This window comes from Cololabis saira, chromosome 8 (genome assembly GCF_033807715.1).
Source record: "Cololabis saira isolate AMF1-May2022 chromosome 8, fColSai1.1, whole genome shotgun sequence".
NCBI classification, from domain to species: Eukaryota; Metazoa; Chordata; class Actinopteri; order Beloniformes; family Belonidae; genus Cololabis; species Cololabis saira.
Window position 1 is genome coordinate 31083633 of NC_084594.1, and position 14961 is coordinate 31098593.

A 14961-nucleotide genomic window follows, 5' to 3' on the forward strand; every position below is an offset into this window, starting at 1 on the left:
TAAATCTGTATTTGTTGTTATTATTATTAAACATGTTGATCAGCATTAAAGATGCAAACCAGTTTGTGCAAGTGAAACAACTATATCATGACATGATAACTGATGAATAAATCTCATTGGGGGATTATTTGGATTATCAGGGACTGATCATGAAGTATTCCCTTAAATGAGAAGAACAATAATGATAAAAGCTGAAAAGAAGGACTATTGACTCAAATAATCCCATCATGGCACATTTGTTGTAGCTGTACTTGTATCCAGGAAAAAAAGCTAACATATTTTAACCTCAGTGAATATTATTTCCTTGAATCAGACTGTTGATTGTAGTACAACTTAAACTTGAAGGGTTTGCTCATATATTGCCATATCTAATGGAGATGAATGGAAGTCATCCTCCGTGTTGACTATAAATTCAAGGTTTCAATTTCTACTCCACAACTGCATTTGTGCAATGTGAAATTCGATTATGAAAGAGGACATTCGACTAAATTGACGGCTGGTTGGCCTAAGTACACTGAAGCCATTCAGTCATGATTCAAAGCCACCACCAGCACCTCTCTCCCTTCCGTTTCAGCCTCTTACTCTGGACTTGGCTGATTTATGGTTCCGCGTTACACCAACGCAGACCCTTACGCCGTATGCTCTGCGTCGTTTTAACGCAGAACCATAATTGCGGCTTGACTGGGTTGACTGCAGCAGCGCCTCAGTCTGTATCCCGGCTCGCCTGGCAGACAGAGCAGCGAGTCCTCCTCTCCCTCCGTCCATCTGTCTGTCTGCCTGCCTCTGCGTCTATCTGCCTCTTTTATGTGTCTATCCGGCGCTTGGGGCACACAGAGCTGAAGAAGAAGAAGAAGGCAGATCTCAGTGATGGAGATCGCCGAGGATCGGGGCTTTATTTTACCCTCACCGGGGACAAACTAAACTCACGGGGACAAATAAGGCGACAAAAAGGACAAAACAGCGGCTTTTGAGCGGAAACCGCTGCCGCGCATCATTGACGCTCCCAAAGCAGCTCTCCTCCTCCTCATCCTCCTCATCCTCTTCTTCTTACTTTCTATGAACTGGTCCTCAAAGAGCAGATGCCCTGCTCGGGAAGTTACGGAGAAAGCACGGATCCTCCAGCACGACTTCTGCAGCTTTCAACAAACGCTTTCACCCGAAGGTAAAACCGGTTCCACAGAGACCCGAAAAACTGTTGAATTAGCTGCTGGTTTGGTTTGCCGTGTGAGTGTCTCTGCCTACGTACAGTACCACCCACCGACATGCATGTGTGTGCACCTAGTCTGTTAAGCGAAATGAAATGAAACGAAAGAGGAATGAATATCTTCCACCGTGGGTCGGGAAGGTGACTCATGCTGATTCAAATGCTGTTTAGGAGTCAGCATTTACACTGCGCCGTTTTTAATGCTTTAAAAGCCGCACAGGATGCAGAGTGTTAGCCTATATGGAGGAAAAAAATAAATAAATAAAAATAAATTAAAAAAAAAAAAAAAAAAATATATATATATATATATATATATATATATATATATATATATATATATATATATATATATATATATATATATATATATATATATATATATATATATATATATATATATATATATATATATATATATATATATATATATATATATATATATATATATATATATATACACAGGCACTCGCACAACACTTGTCGGTGTGATTAATACAACATGGGCAGTGCGTCCGGATGATGTGCTGATGTTTGTCTGAGCGGCTGCAGCTCCCCTGCTATGGTTTTTATTAGTATTAATAGACGGGTATTTATTTGTAGCCTACATTCGACAATTTGAAATGTGTAATACATAGAGGTTTGGCTCTATCATTTGTCACTTGTCAAATTGAATTCATATTAACTCCTGGCTGTAGATTACCCCACCTCCCCACCCCCTTTTTTTTTAATTTATGTAAAATGGCCAATGAAACCAACATACATCACCAGTAAAACAGATCTTTATCAAATTCCTTGAATTCAGCAATTCCATCTGCTGTGTAGAGCTTATTTGTGATGGCTTGCTGACACAAGATCAAGTATACTCATGACATTTTGTAGTACATACTGTTCTGTGTCTTTATAAGATGATAACAAGAGACATCCTGACTGAGTAGACTTAAGAAATATTAGTTTTCAATGTCAAGTGGCCCCAGGGAAAGAATTGACTTTGTCACTTTAGTGTTTAACAGCTACTGTAGAAGCGACTTCTGGTCCGGGCAGTCCTAATGGTTATGACCGTTATGTTCTTTTTCCTTTGTTTTTGTTTTTCTGTTTTTCTTTTTTTTTAAGATATCTGTATACGGTAATCAATTTTAGGCCAATTGTAGGGCCATAATTAGTGAACCTTTCTGACAACAGTGATTTAATGTTCAAGTGTAAGAAGTAAATTAGACTAGGAAAGCTCAGTGTCCCAGCCTATATTTACAAGAGCAGTTACTGTACGGACTATTACGGGGTCACTGATGCGACGCTTTCCTCAGAGCTGTTGTTTCCTCACAGCAGGGTTGAGTGGGGTCAGCTAATCATACTGTGGGTACAAAATGTTTACAGCAAAGAAACCCATCTGTAATATTTACCAAAGAGTCGGGCAAACAGTAGGTCATAAGTGATAATAAGAGTGCATCATTTAGCAAACTGGATCAAACTGTGATAATAGTGTATTGGTAATCAGGCAAATGAATATAATTTCTCACCCTTTCCTCAAATTAAGACCACTGTTGTTCACTGAGCAGGTGACACGAGGCAGCTTGGCAGCTTATAATAACTTGATGTGCATCAACATGCTTTGATCCTTTTGTAGGTTGCAGCATCTTTCATTCTATCAAATTAACAGTGGATTTGGCTCTGGTGACCCTTTTAGTACAGCCTTTTGAGTGACCTGAAAAGCAGCCTAACTGCTGTGTTAGTGGCCTCGATTTGCCTAAAAAGAAAAAAAAAAAAAATCTAGTAGGTCATGCTAACTCAAAACCATTTATGTCCATCTTCCCACTCTCCCGTTCTGTCACTCTCTCATCCACATTCACACACTCCGCCTCTCTCCCCCTCCCTCCACTCAGTCAAACTGTGTCTCATCACATCTCATCACTCGAGCCACGCTCTGCCCCCTCTGCTTGTCTCCATCACACATGCACAAAAAGAGGCACACCAGCCCACAGCTATGTGGGATAATGTTTGACGGAGTCCGTGATCTTTTACTGTACGTCTCGTCTCACTTTTTCTTTTTTTTTTTTTCTTTTATCAAAGCTCATTTATTGACTTATGGTCGAGTGGCTTCATTACAACCTGTTTGACCTAAAATAAAGATTATGAATGTTTGTTTTCATATTGTGTGGATGTAAAGACAGAGCAAGCACCAGAACAGAACTTCCAAACCCTTGTGATATTTCAAGGACAGGTCATTTCTATTTTCTCTGTTTGCACAGTGACTTTGTTGTGTAAGGATAGTATATAGCAGAAGGCCATTTATAATGTATAGCAGTCCTGTATTAAATATCTGCTCAGTCAGGGGAGATAGATTACACCATATTGCACCAGTGAAAGGGTGAAGGTGCAGGGGAAAATCCTTTCCATCTTTCTTCAAATAATTTTTCAGGGAGCTGGGACTTTTTTTAGTGTGTAGTTAATTCAACGCCTTAATGTAACCACAGTAAATGTGGGTTGTAATGGTATATATATTGATGACTTATATAGGAGGTTGAACACAAAAAGTTGGTGTCACTGATGTTGAAGTTCAATTGAAGTTCAATTGCAGGAGCGGTGGTATATGAGTATGTGTGTTTGTTTGTATGTGTGTGTGGAGAGGGGATAAGTGATCCCATATCACATTTTGAAAGAAGCAAAAGTCTATATTTAAACAGCTTCACCCAAGAGATGAAGTTGCCACTGTTTTCCCCCAGCTGGAAGCCATTTCAGTAGAAGGAACCAAATCATTCATGTCTTTGTGTTGTATTCTCAATAAAGCCTTTTAGAAGTGCAGATTTACAATAGGTCTGTTGTTTCAGGCAGCTTTGGATGTAGACAAGGTGATTATTTTAGTGTTAGAGGAAAGGAAAGCATCATCATTTGTTTACCCAAGGTGGATATTTAGGAGAAATAAGCAACGATGTCAAGACCGAATAATGTACGGAAAATATATTTAGATAAGAACCTTTTTTTCTGATATTGCTATATTGACACTCATGAAAATGTAACAATGCAATGCTGAACAGCGCGCTACATAATTTTAGTCTTTAGAATTTCAACAAGAAAACTGTCAAAAAGCTGAATTACGAATGGTATAAATAGCTAAAGAATTGCCACATAGGCTGGTGGAGTGAATAAAGGCTGTTAAAACTAGTCACTTCATATTTTATGCCCATTTTTATTGCTTAGTGTAACAAATAGAAATAAAAGCAGAATGTCATTTCATTCTAGAAGGTAATAATGCAAGAGCCACAGTTCTTGGTTTGCTTTACTTTTCCCTCGTCTCTCATTTAAACTTCCACATTCATAAGCACAAGATCTTTTTACTTTGATTTAGTGTAAAAACTTGGAAACAGGTCAGGCGGCCCATTTCATACACTTATGTTTTCTCCTTTGAAATCTTAACATTGCAATATCTGACATGAAGTAAGAAAGTTTTGAGGTCAATGAAAGCCTCCCCACCACTACCAGAACACCATGTTATCTGGTCTAATTACACCTTACGACTCACTTCCCCAGAGGCAGCAGGCCAAAGAGAGGTTGCCCGGCCCTCTTTTTAATTGCACTGCAGCTAGTAGCTAATGTATGCATCATGACCTGTACTGTGATGGGATAGGAGGCCTGGCACTGGCTCAGGCTGGCCAGGCTGAATTTTACCACCCAGGCAGTTGTAATTCTGCACACAACAGGACTTGCTTCTGGCACCGGTGTGAAGACAGGAAACGGCAATTAGTTTGTTGTTTTTTTAAAGCAAGCAGTATCTGCACAGTTAAGTAGAGATTATGCAACACTGTGGGCCATCATTGTTTTATAGTACTTTTGAAAAGCTGGGATAGGAAGTTATGTTTATGCAATAATACACACAGGTTATGCAACAATAATTATAATTTTGACCTCTGGTGCCACTGCTTGACGTCCCAAACACAACTTTACTTGCCTTGCTTTGGTACGTAATGCATCTACTGCCATGGATAATGATAGGTTGGTGAGAACTTATGTCTGATTTGTAAACATGATAATACAGTATTTGTGTGGAGGAAAACAAATCAGTGCAGTGATGCTAGTCAGTACGTAAAACTGTCAATTAATAAAAAAATAAAAAAATAAATAATCTGCCAGACACGTTATAATATGCTGTATGTACAAAGTTTACATCTTGGTTTGACATAAATTTAACGCTTAATACTCAAAGGGAAATTATATTGCTGCTGTTTTTACAGTATATTAAAAAAACGAAAGTGAAAAACATTTATCAGATACTTATCTGTTGTTAAATCTGTATCAGTCAAACATAAAAACTCCTGACAATAAAGTGAATGATCCTCCTTTTAGAAGACAAGGCATGCTGTGCCCACCTTTTATCCCCGAATTTACTGACAGACATTTTTGTAAGATAAGTGGCAGTGCTCTGCTCCTGGTGGTGTCAGCCTCCCCCAGCAGGACAATGTGCCCTTCCATGGCAAAAGAAAACCGCCCAGAAATGACTCCAGGAATGTGATGAAGAGCCCAAGGCACTCAGCCCAAGACCCCAGACTGCTCAAACATCTGTGCACTGTGCTGTAAAAAAGCCCAAGCCATGGAGGCTTCACCCTGCAAGCCGCATGATCCAGAAGGTCCATAGCTAACATCCTGAGGCCGACACAACATGACACCCAAAGAGAGCTTCGTTCTCCACTCCACGTGAGGTCGTATGCGTTTGAGAAAAGGAGGGCTTGCACAATAAGAGAATGGTTGTTTCAACAATTGGACTGATCTTTGTAGCTATGCAAAAATAAAAAAGTAAACCCTCTTCTTATCTTAAGGCATTACATGTGATTACATTTTTTTTAAATCAATTTAAATCATCTGGTCCTTGCCAGGTCTTTCAATTAGACCAGGGGTCGGTAACCCGCGGCTCTAGAGCCGCATGCGGCTCTTTAGTGCCGCCCCTAGTGGCTCCTGGAGGTTTTAAAAAAATGTTTGACCTTTTTTTTCTTTTTTTCTCTTTTTTTCTCTTTTTTTCTTATTTTTTTCTTTTTTTCTTCTTTTGTTCTTCTTTTTTTCTTTTTTTTCTAGTTTTTTCCTTTTTTCTCTTGTTTTCTTCCTTTTTCCTTTCCTTTTTAATCTTGACATTTCAACTTTTTTCTCAACATTTCGACTTTTTTCTCGGCATTTCGACTTTTTTCTCGAAATTGTACTTCAACATTAATCTCAATATTTGGACTTTTTTCTCAACATTTGGATTTTTTTCTCGACATTTCGCCATTTGCCTTCATTCTAAGGCTCATACAAGACTTTTCATTTTTTGCGGTTCCAGACATATTTGTTTTTTGTGTTTTTGGTCCAATATGGCTCTTTCAACAGTTTGGGTTGCCGACCCCTGAATTAGACAAATGCAACTTCAACTGAACAACAAAACATTGCATATTACAAAATGGCATTTTTGTAATATGCAAAATCTCACATTAAACAATAGCCTAAATGCAGAAGTGTGAACAAGTAACTGAACTGCACGATTTAGTAGCTTGTAGACCACCTTGCAGCAATATTATGAAGTAATTATCTTCCGTATGACTAATTCATGTTGTTGTGGAGGACTCTCTGTTCTTTACTGTTTTGCTGCTGTCTATTAATGTTGGTGGATATTTGCCTATGCTCAGCTCTCTTAAGGCTTTGCAAAAGCCGTGAAATGAGATTCAGGTCAGACACTTTGACTCAGTCACTGCAGCACCTTCTCTTTAGCAATTCTCTTGTAGATTCACTCGTGTGTTTGGGATCATTGATTCTGCTGCATGACCCAATTCCAAACAAGGCTGAGCTGATGGCCTCAAATATTTTTCAAAAATACTTTGGTATACAAACAACAAACAACAAAGAGGTCTGCTTCTGCACAGATTTCATTTCCTTCTGTTGAACCAGGAAGGTATCTGCTAGTGCATGTCTGCTATTGCACATTTTGGGTTAAATTTTCTTCAGTAAACAACGACACAGTGTTACATGTCATGCGTTGCTTTTCATCAAAAGTTTTATTTTACTAATCCTCAGATAAACCAGGTCCATTATCTATCATGTCTTCATAAGTAAAAGCTTATTCATGAGATTAAAGGTTAGTAAATCATGGCAAGGATGTTTGAAATGGTCACTTTTGCAAAGCTAATGACTATGTAAAAATAATTAACAAAAGTGAACTAAACAAAGGAATAAGTGGTACAAGTTATCTAGTATTTATCCTAAAGGTTACTACCATTTATCAAACATATGTCTGAAAGTGTTGCCGGGACAGGATTTTACCATATAGACATCTCCATCCAATCAATAGACCATTACATTCACAATGCATATTAAAATGAGTTCTCATTCCTACATGTACTCCAATCTATACTACTGGTTAACCCTTGGTCAACCAGCTCAGTGTGCCTGTACTGGCACTGTTTCTTTTCTCTACTGCTTAGTTGAGATGACTGTTATTGCCTATAATATATACATATATAAAGTGACATAAAGTGTGGCATGCATGAGTAAGATGCAAGAGACAGGAAGGCTAGAAATGAAGAAGAGACCAAATATACAGAAAAATGGAACAAGATTCTTTCAAGACCTGTGTTCAAGCTTGGTGTCCGTCAGAAATTATTTTCCTTTTTTGATTTAGGAACCATCAGGACACGTCTATTTTGTAAACGTTTTGGCACAGACTGCTGTCTTTGTGGGGATTTAATGACTACAGGGAAAGCCAGTAAATGTGTATTTGCATGAGAGTTATCAAGGCACAAAATGAGACAAAAAAAGATATACTGTAGCATAAAACAATGCAGTTGAATACAAAAACCATTAACTTTTTCTTTTTTTTTGTAATTCAGGATTGGTGGATTTAGAATAACATTATGTCCTCTTTTTCCAATTAATTCTTTATTTCTGTCTTCTTAGGCTCTTATTTTTTTTAGTTTCTTTTTGCATGTCTTTTTTTCATTAACTGTAATCCTGCCTCTCACCAGCAGCTTCCTGTCCAGCCACTACATCTTTCCCTTTTTTCAGCAAGCGACCTAATAACAAGGCTGTTCCACACTGAGGCCTGCATTTAGATGCAGAGCCATCTCTCGTCTGCTCTTTCTCAGTGGCCTTAATCCTTTCCTCCTCTCTGCGATGAATGATAGCCTGAGCAACTAGTCTCTGGCAGCACAGCCCCATTACCAAACATAACGATGAGGAAATGGCTCCAGTCAAAAGATGTGTCTTCATGAGAAGAGGTTGGACTGTCAGCTGTTCAGTCGGAGCGGGTAGAGCAGAGACCTGGGTCTCTGCCAGATCAAGAGCAGACAATGTGGAAAGTCAATGGACAGCTTTGGATTAGGTATAGGTTCAGAGAGCCAAAATTACAAGCCATGTACTCCAGGCAGGACTCGAGTTGTAAAAAAAAATCAGGGGGGATGGTGGATTTTATCATATGGGGACAGATAATTTGTGCTGATTACAAATAATATAATATATTACAAATAATAGCAGTGACCAAAACACCTGCAGAAATACTGCAGGAATGACATAGCAGCAGTTAAATGCAGCCTTCTGTAAGCTTTAAATATCCACTGGGCTTACATCAAATACATCAAAACACAACAATAAAAAGCAGTTTTTTGAACTTATCAATATGCTCCTGTCCTTCACAGGATAAGTAAAATGGATCACTGCAAAAACTCAAAATCTTAACAAGAATATTTGTCTTATTTCTAGTTAAAATGTCTCATTTTAGTAAATAAATCTCATTACACTTAAAACAAGACTCACCACTGGAAAAAACAACAATTTTCACCTGTTTCAAGTAGATTTTCACATGAAATAAGTAGAAAAATCTGCCAGTGGAACAAGATTTTTTTGCTTGTAATGAGAAGATAAATCTTGTCCCACTGGCAGATTTTACTTATTTCAAGAGAACATTTACTTGAAACAGGTGAAAATTGTCAAATAAGTTATTTTTCTGGTGTAATTTTTCTGGTGTTGACTCTAAATGTTGAAATAGCAGTAAAACCACATTCATTGATGAAATGAAATAAGGGATGGAAAGGGGGGATGGCAGTTTTACAGGGGGGATGATTTGGACTGTTTTTATTTCAGGGGGGATGCCATCCCCCCTCATCCCCCCTCATCCCCCCTCAACTCGAGTACTGACTCCAGGAGGTAATGGGTCGTTGTAGACTATAGCTGTGGTCGAGTGCAGAAGTTCAGGCACATTGAAAGTCTTTCAGGTTGGTTTAAAATACACAGATGTGTAAAATATGTGCATCTGCAACTAAGATAAGATATGGAGAATATTATCTTATCTCTTGTTTCAGGTTAGTTACCCTGACTGCATTGACAGTAATTTGGTATGTCTGTTTTTGTTTATCTACAACTGTTCCCCTTGTCTTTGTTTTTTTTTTCCTTCTTTTAAGGGCCACTACAGCAGATTATTGTGCTCCCCATATTGATTTTGTACAGGCTTTACATCAAATACCTTTCCTGAAACAGCCCTCCCCATTTATGTGAGATTGGGCCTGGCACTATGAGAACACTGTAATCCCTTAGTGACTGGCTTTTTCAATGTTGAGGTCAGAGTGTGGTTTACTTTACTACCCAAAGACTCTTCAACTCGTTACAGAGATAGATCTGATGGGTTTCCAGTCGGAGGGCAACCAACTCCACCCTGTGATCCATGGCTGCCTGGTTTGTGTAGACCTCTCACTCTGTATTAATATCATTGGAGACAGTTTCTTTCTTTGTAGAAAAACAAGAAATCATGTTGACATGCAATGCTTGTAGCTCCTCTAAGACAACGAAACCTGAGTTTATGTAGACAAACGCTTCTGACGTAAGTTATGAATCACGAGAACAATCAGCTGACTAAATGTATCCAGGTATAATATTTTACACTGAGATTGTAATGTCTTCAGTAAAGCTGTTAGTGTTTCCTTCACTTCAAACCACTCCTTGTAAATCAAAGCTCCGTTCCTAGCACTGTATTTGGTGCAAGTTTACGAGTGTCACTGACAGTCAAGTAAATTACACGTGCACACGCAGATGAGGTTCCCTGTGTCTTTGCATTCATTTTTCTACAAAGATCTTAGGTAATAGGTAGGCAATTGTACACTGCATGACAACTGTCAGTTCTTACACTTTATTACATAATGTTACTACATTTGCCATTGTTGTTCATTTCTACTTTTTCCAGATAATAGAAAATTAGACCGAGCAATGTGTATTAGATAAGACGAATGTGCATAATTTTCTTCTTAAATATACTTGCAGTGCCTTGGTAATCATCCCTGCCTTCTTCTCCCTCCTTCTCACCCTCACACACAAACACACCAAGAAGTTTTTAAAATGAATCGATCCACATTTGGCTGACTGCTACAATGGGATGTTTTGCCTTGGCAAAGATAGACATGTTCTCTCATCAAAAAGGTTGTGCATGGTCAGCTTCAGAAATTTGGTTTGCTTTTTACAATATAGTGCAACAACACGATGATGTGAATTTTAGTTGAAATAGACTCAGTAGGTGGGTTGAAAATGCCTATGATGAATGTTCACATATTTACATTATTCATTCTCCCTTGTGGCGCTCAGTTTTTGGTAAACATTGCCACAGAGGCTGAATTAACATGTGAACAATTTCTCGTTATGTACATATTTACACAAAGGCTACATGAAACACTTAAACCTGTATAATTGGTCGGAGGGATACAAACTCTTCTTAAACCACACTTGCACACGAAGCCCCCGGCTTGTATAGACATCAAACAAAAACAACAATAAAATGTTCATAGTTGTGCTGAAATTTCCGAGAGCTTGACCCCTGCACCGTCCAGGGATCAGTAATATGCTTTTAAACATTTTACATCTCTGCTGTGGTTGTTCTTTGACCTCCTTCTCCAGTTTCCTTTTCATGGATGTGTGCGTGGGTGTACGAGTGACTTCATCACAGCAAACAGTGATATTATCTCTAATTATATTTATTGATTCTAAAATATATAATGAAATACATATTTTTAATATGATGTATGTGTGCGTTGGTGTGCTTTGTCAGTATCTTAGCTGTTCCTAGGACTGCACTCTTCTGGACAGAGATCTGTGATGTTGTTTTCAGGATCTGCTGCTATCACTCTTTCAGTTTGAGGGTCACAGCCCCAAGAGCTCCAAGTACAGTAGGCCTGGGGTGGGGGGGTTGTGCATTTAGCGTTATTGAGGTAAAACTGCCCAATGTATCGCGATATTGATTTGAGGTTGTATAACTCAGCCCTAGCTCCAATTATCACAAGCAGAACTCTTGGTTTCAACCATTTCAACTATTGGTTTTTCCCCCCTTCTTATGTTCCTTCTTGGTTTTGTTTTGCTTGGGATTCATTAACAGCTATCACTGTTAATTTCTTCTGGTGTTTGTTGATCATCACAGTGTCTGGTTGGTTATCCATTACCAGTCTGGATTTGGAAATCCCTTCGGAGCCTTGCTCTTTCATTGTCTTCCAGTCTTGGAGGTATTTTCCATGGTTGAAAGAGACCGTTCCAACCCACATTTGGCACAGATGGCTCCATACACAGCTCCAGCTGCTTTGTTGTGATATTTCATGTGGACTGCTCTTGACTGCATCTCAGTCTCTGCTGTTATGTCCTGGGTGGTCTTGTGTGTATATTAGCAAACCCTGCACCTGGGATCTTGTCTGGTACATAGATTATTACTTAGAAGATCTTTAACGGTCTACAATCTGATTAAGACCCAAAGCTAATATATTAAGTACTTGTATAATCTTGTGCATTTGCATAATCATTGAATTGCTCTGCAAGGATCAAATTCAAATCTTTTTATCTGTTCCTTTGCTCTGAATGAGTGATGTTCCTTTCTGAATTTCTGTCCCCTAAATACTGTTGATGCAACTTGATTTTTTGGCAGTAGTTTCTGGCCATCCTTGAAGGTTTTTTACTGCCATAAAAATGAAAAAAGAGATTCCAATAAATACTCTGTGAGTAAAACATTATTCCATCACATTGCAAAGATAGAAAACTCTCTTATGGGTAATTTTGCCAGTCACCAGCTATATTCAATTCAATTCAATTCAATTGTATTTATATATTGTCTATTACAACAGAAGTTGTCTCTTGACGCTTTCCAGAGACCCAGAACATGACCCCACGAGAAATGTATTGACATCTACAGTATGACCAGGAAAAAACCCATAGGCACAGGAGGAAAAATGTCATGCAACAACACAACTTTTACAATTCAGCACATATATCAGTGTTAAGATTGCAGTTCAAAACAGTTTTGAGAAACTGGACCAAAAGAAAGAAAAAAACAATGAAGAAAATAGCTGGAATATATGCATTTTCATACATTTGAAAAATGTCACCATTCAATACGATCCATGTATCCACGCTTCTACTAGTTGGAGTTCAGGGTAAATCTGCCACACAGGAACCCCTAACAGGGCCGGCTGAAGGGGCCGAGAAGACGGGGCCAACTATCTCCTCGGCCCCTTCAGCCGGCGTGTCTCCACAACACTATAGCGCCACACAAGAACCTTTGACTGAAAAAATCGTGATGCCGACCACCAGGTGGCGGTAATGCGCTTTTTTGGTAGTTCGCAAACGGCCAGTAGAACAATGAATAGAAGAAGAGACACATAAACAATTCTAGGCCAAAAAATGTCCCTCTCCTACTACAGGGCCCCCATAAAGGTTCCTGAAGGCCACATTACAGGATCATTGCTGCTTATGGAAACACATGCAAACGGCCCAACTCCAAAACATCCACCCAGAACTCCGACTAGTGGAAACGCGCCTATTATTGTTCTTTACTCTTTGCTTTGCTTCAGTTCTAATATCTAAGACAGGGGTAGGCAATTCCGGTCCTCGAGGGCCGGTGTTCTGCATGTCTTAGATGTTACCCTGCTTCAGCACACCGTGATAAAAGTACCTGTGTCATTAACAGAATTGTGCAGCCCTGGATGACAAGCTGATGTCGATGATTAATTAGAATCAGGTGTGTTAAAGCAGGGAAACATCTAAAACATGCAGGACACCGGCCCTCGAGGACCGGAATTGCCTACCCCTGATCTAAGATCTAGTGTAATCTACTAGATATCAAACGCTGAAACTGTGGCCGTGGCTCAGCTGGTAGAGTAGGTCATCCTTCAACTAGAAAGACAACAGATAGATGCCCTGCCTCGTGTCTTTCAGCAGAATACTAACTCCCTGTTAGCGATAGTTAATTAGAAGGGTGGATGCTGGTACAGTCTCTTCTGCCTCTATCACCTGAATCACAGCTTCCCCTACAAATGAGCCAAAGCCACACCCAACTACCATAAAGTGCATTATCGTTGTATTTTATTTCATTTTCACTGAAATGCACATGGGGCACACTGGGGGGGATGAAGCAAACCGACCACTTCCCAAATTCTTTTTTCTTTTTTTTTTTTTTTACGTCTTCCACAAGAGTAGAGTTGCAAATCTGTTGCTGCATAGATCCCATTTGCATTACTTATTGCTTTGGCCCAGTTTGAAGCAAAGAGAGATTATTTGAATGCTGTGAGCAGTAGAAATTGGCTTTTCAGCCTCTATGTGACACGTTTGAGTAATCAACACATTTGGGTGATGGGTGATATTTGGAATATCAATAGATCACTTACCCTACATTGAGCAGAGGAGAAAGAGTGTTGTATGACGCTAGAACATAATCCAGATACATTTTTGTTCTTTTACCCACTGACTGCCATAATTCTGACTGAGCTTTCCTTGATTGCTATTACAAAATATATATATTTCAGTTGCCACACATCTGACATTTTAGACATGAAATGATTATAATTAGCTTGTGTAGATTGATTCAAATAAAATGCTCTCCTAATGAGAGGAAGTGTTAGCCAGCTCCTGTCAGATATGAACTGCTTTCCATTAATCAGACAGTAATCAAACATGTCACAGTTGTATCTGAATGACCTGTTGGTGCTTTTCTGTATCATTTTGTGATGCCAATCTGGCTATGTTTGACCTCATAACGTTATCCTTTCAACAAGGCACAAGTCTGAACTTTTGCAGTCACATTAAATGACGGGTAAACATGGTCCCAGTGGGCTAACTTGACATTTGACTGAATGCTCTTAAAAAAAGAAAAAGAAGAATGTATATGTTTATGTATGTGTATATATATATATATATATATATATATATATATATATATATATATATATATATATATATAATGTGTGTGTGCACATAAGTACACGTACTGCATGTATATAACATTTTCATTAAATAAATGAATAACAGTGCTCTCAAAAATTCCTGCCAACAAACATGATTTTATGTGTCTGCTGCTGAAACATATTCAGCTGGTAAATGATAAGTTGCGCTGAGAAAACTGTAACTCCATGAGGACTTACAGAGCTGTGCACTGTTATAGCAAATAATCTGACAAATAACCGAGATAGTGGAGGCGGTATACCCTCAGGAATCATGTTTTTCTTGAGTTGATAACAACTAGTCCTGTTAAACTCTACAAAGTACAAGTTTCACTGTTCATTGGTATGCAGGAAAATTAAACATTCACCTGCTCCCATCCACTGTCGCTATATTTTACACAAAATATGAGCAAAATAAAGCAAAACTCTATGATCTTATTAGAAAGCTGGGGCTCTTTGTGGATTTTGGGGATACAGATACAGTACACGTTTTTGATGTTGTTAGTATCCTTCCATTAAAGAAATAAAACCGAAATAACATGAAATGTAAAAAAATATTAAACAATTTATTCA

The 14961-nt window shown here is 38.6% G+C and overlaps 1 protein-coding gene across 4 annotated transcripts in view; it reads left to right on the forward strand.

The window, feature by feature from the left end:
• Positions 1-742: 742 nt before the first annotated feature.
• dlgap4b (discs, large (Drosophila) homolog-associated protein 4b) overlaps positions 743-14961 on the forward strand; it is a 149868-nt gene continuing 135649 nt past the window's right edge. For all 4 annotated transcript variants that reach the window (XM_061727741.1, XM_061727743.1, XM_061727742.1 and 1 more), the window contains exon 1: positions 743-1162. The gene's annotated coding sequence lies outside the window, so the exon portion shown is untranslated. The remainder of the gene's footprint in view (positions 1163-14961) is intronic.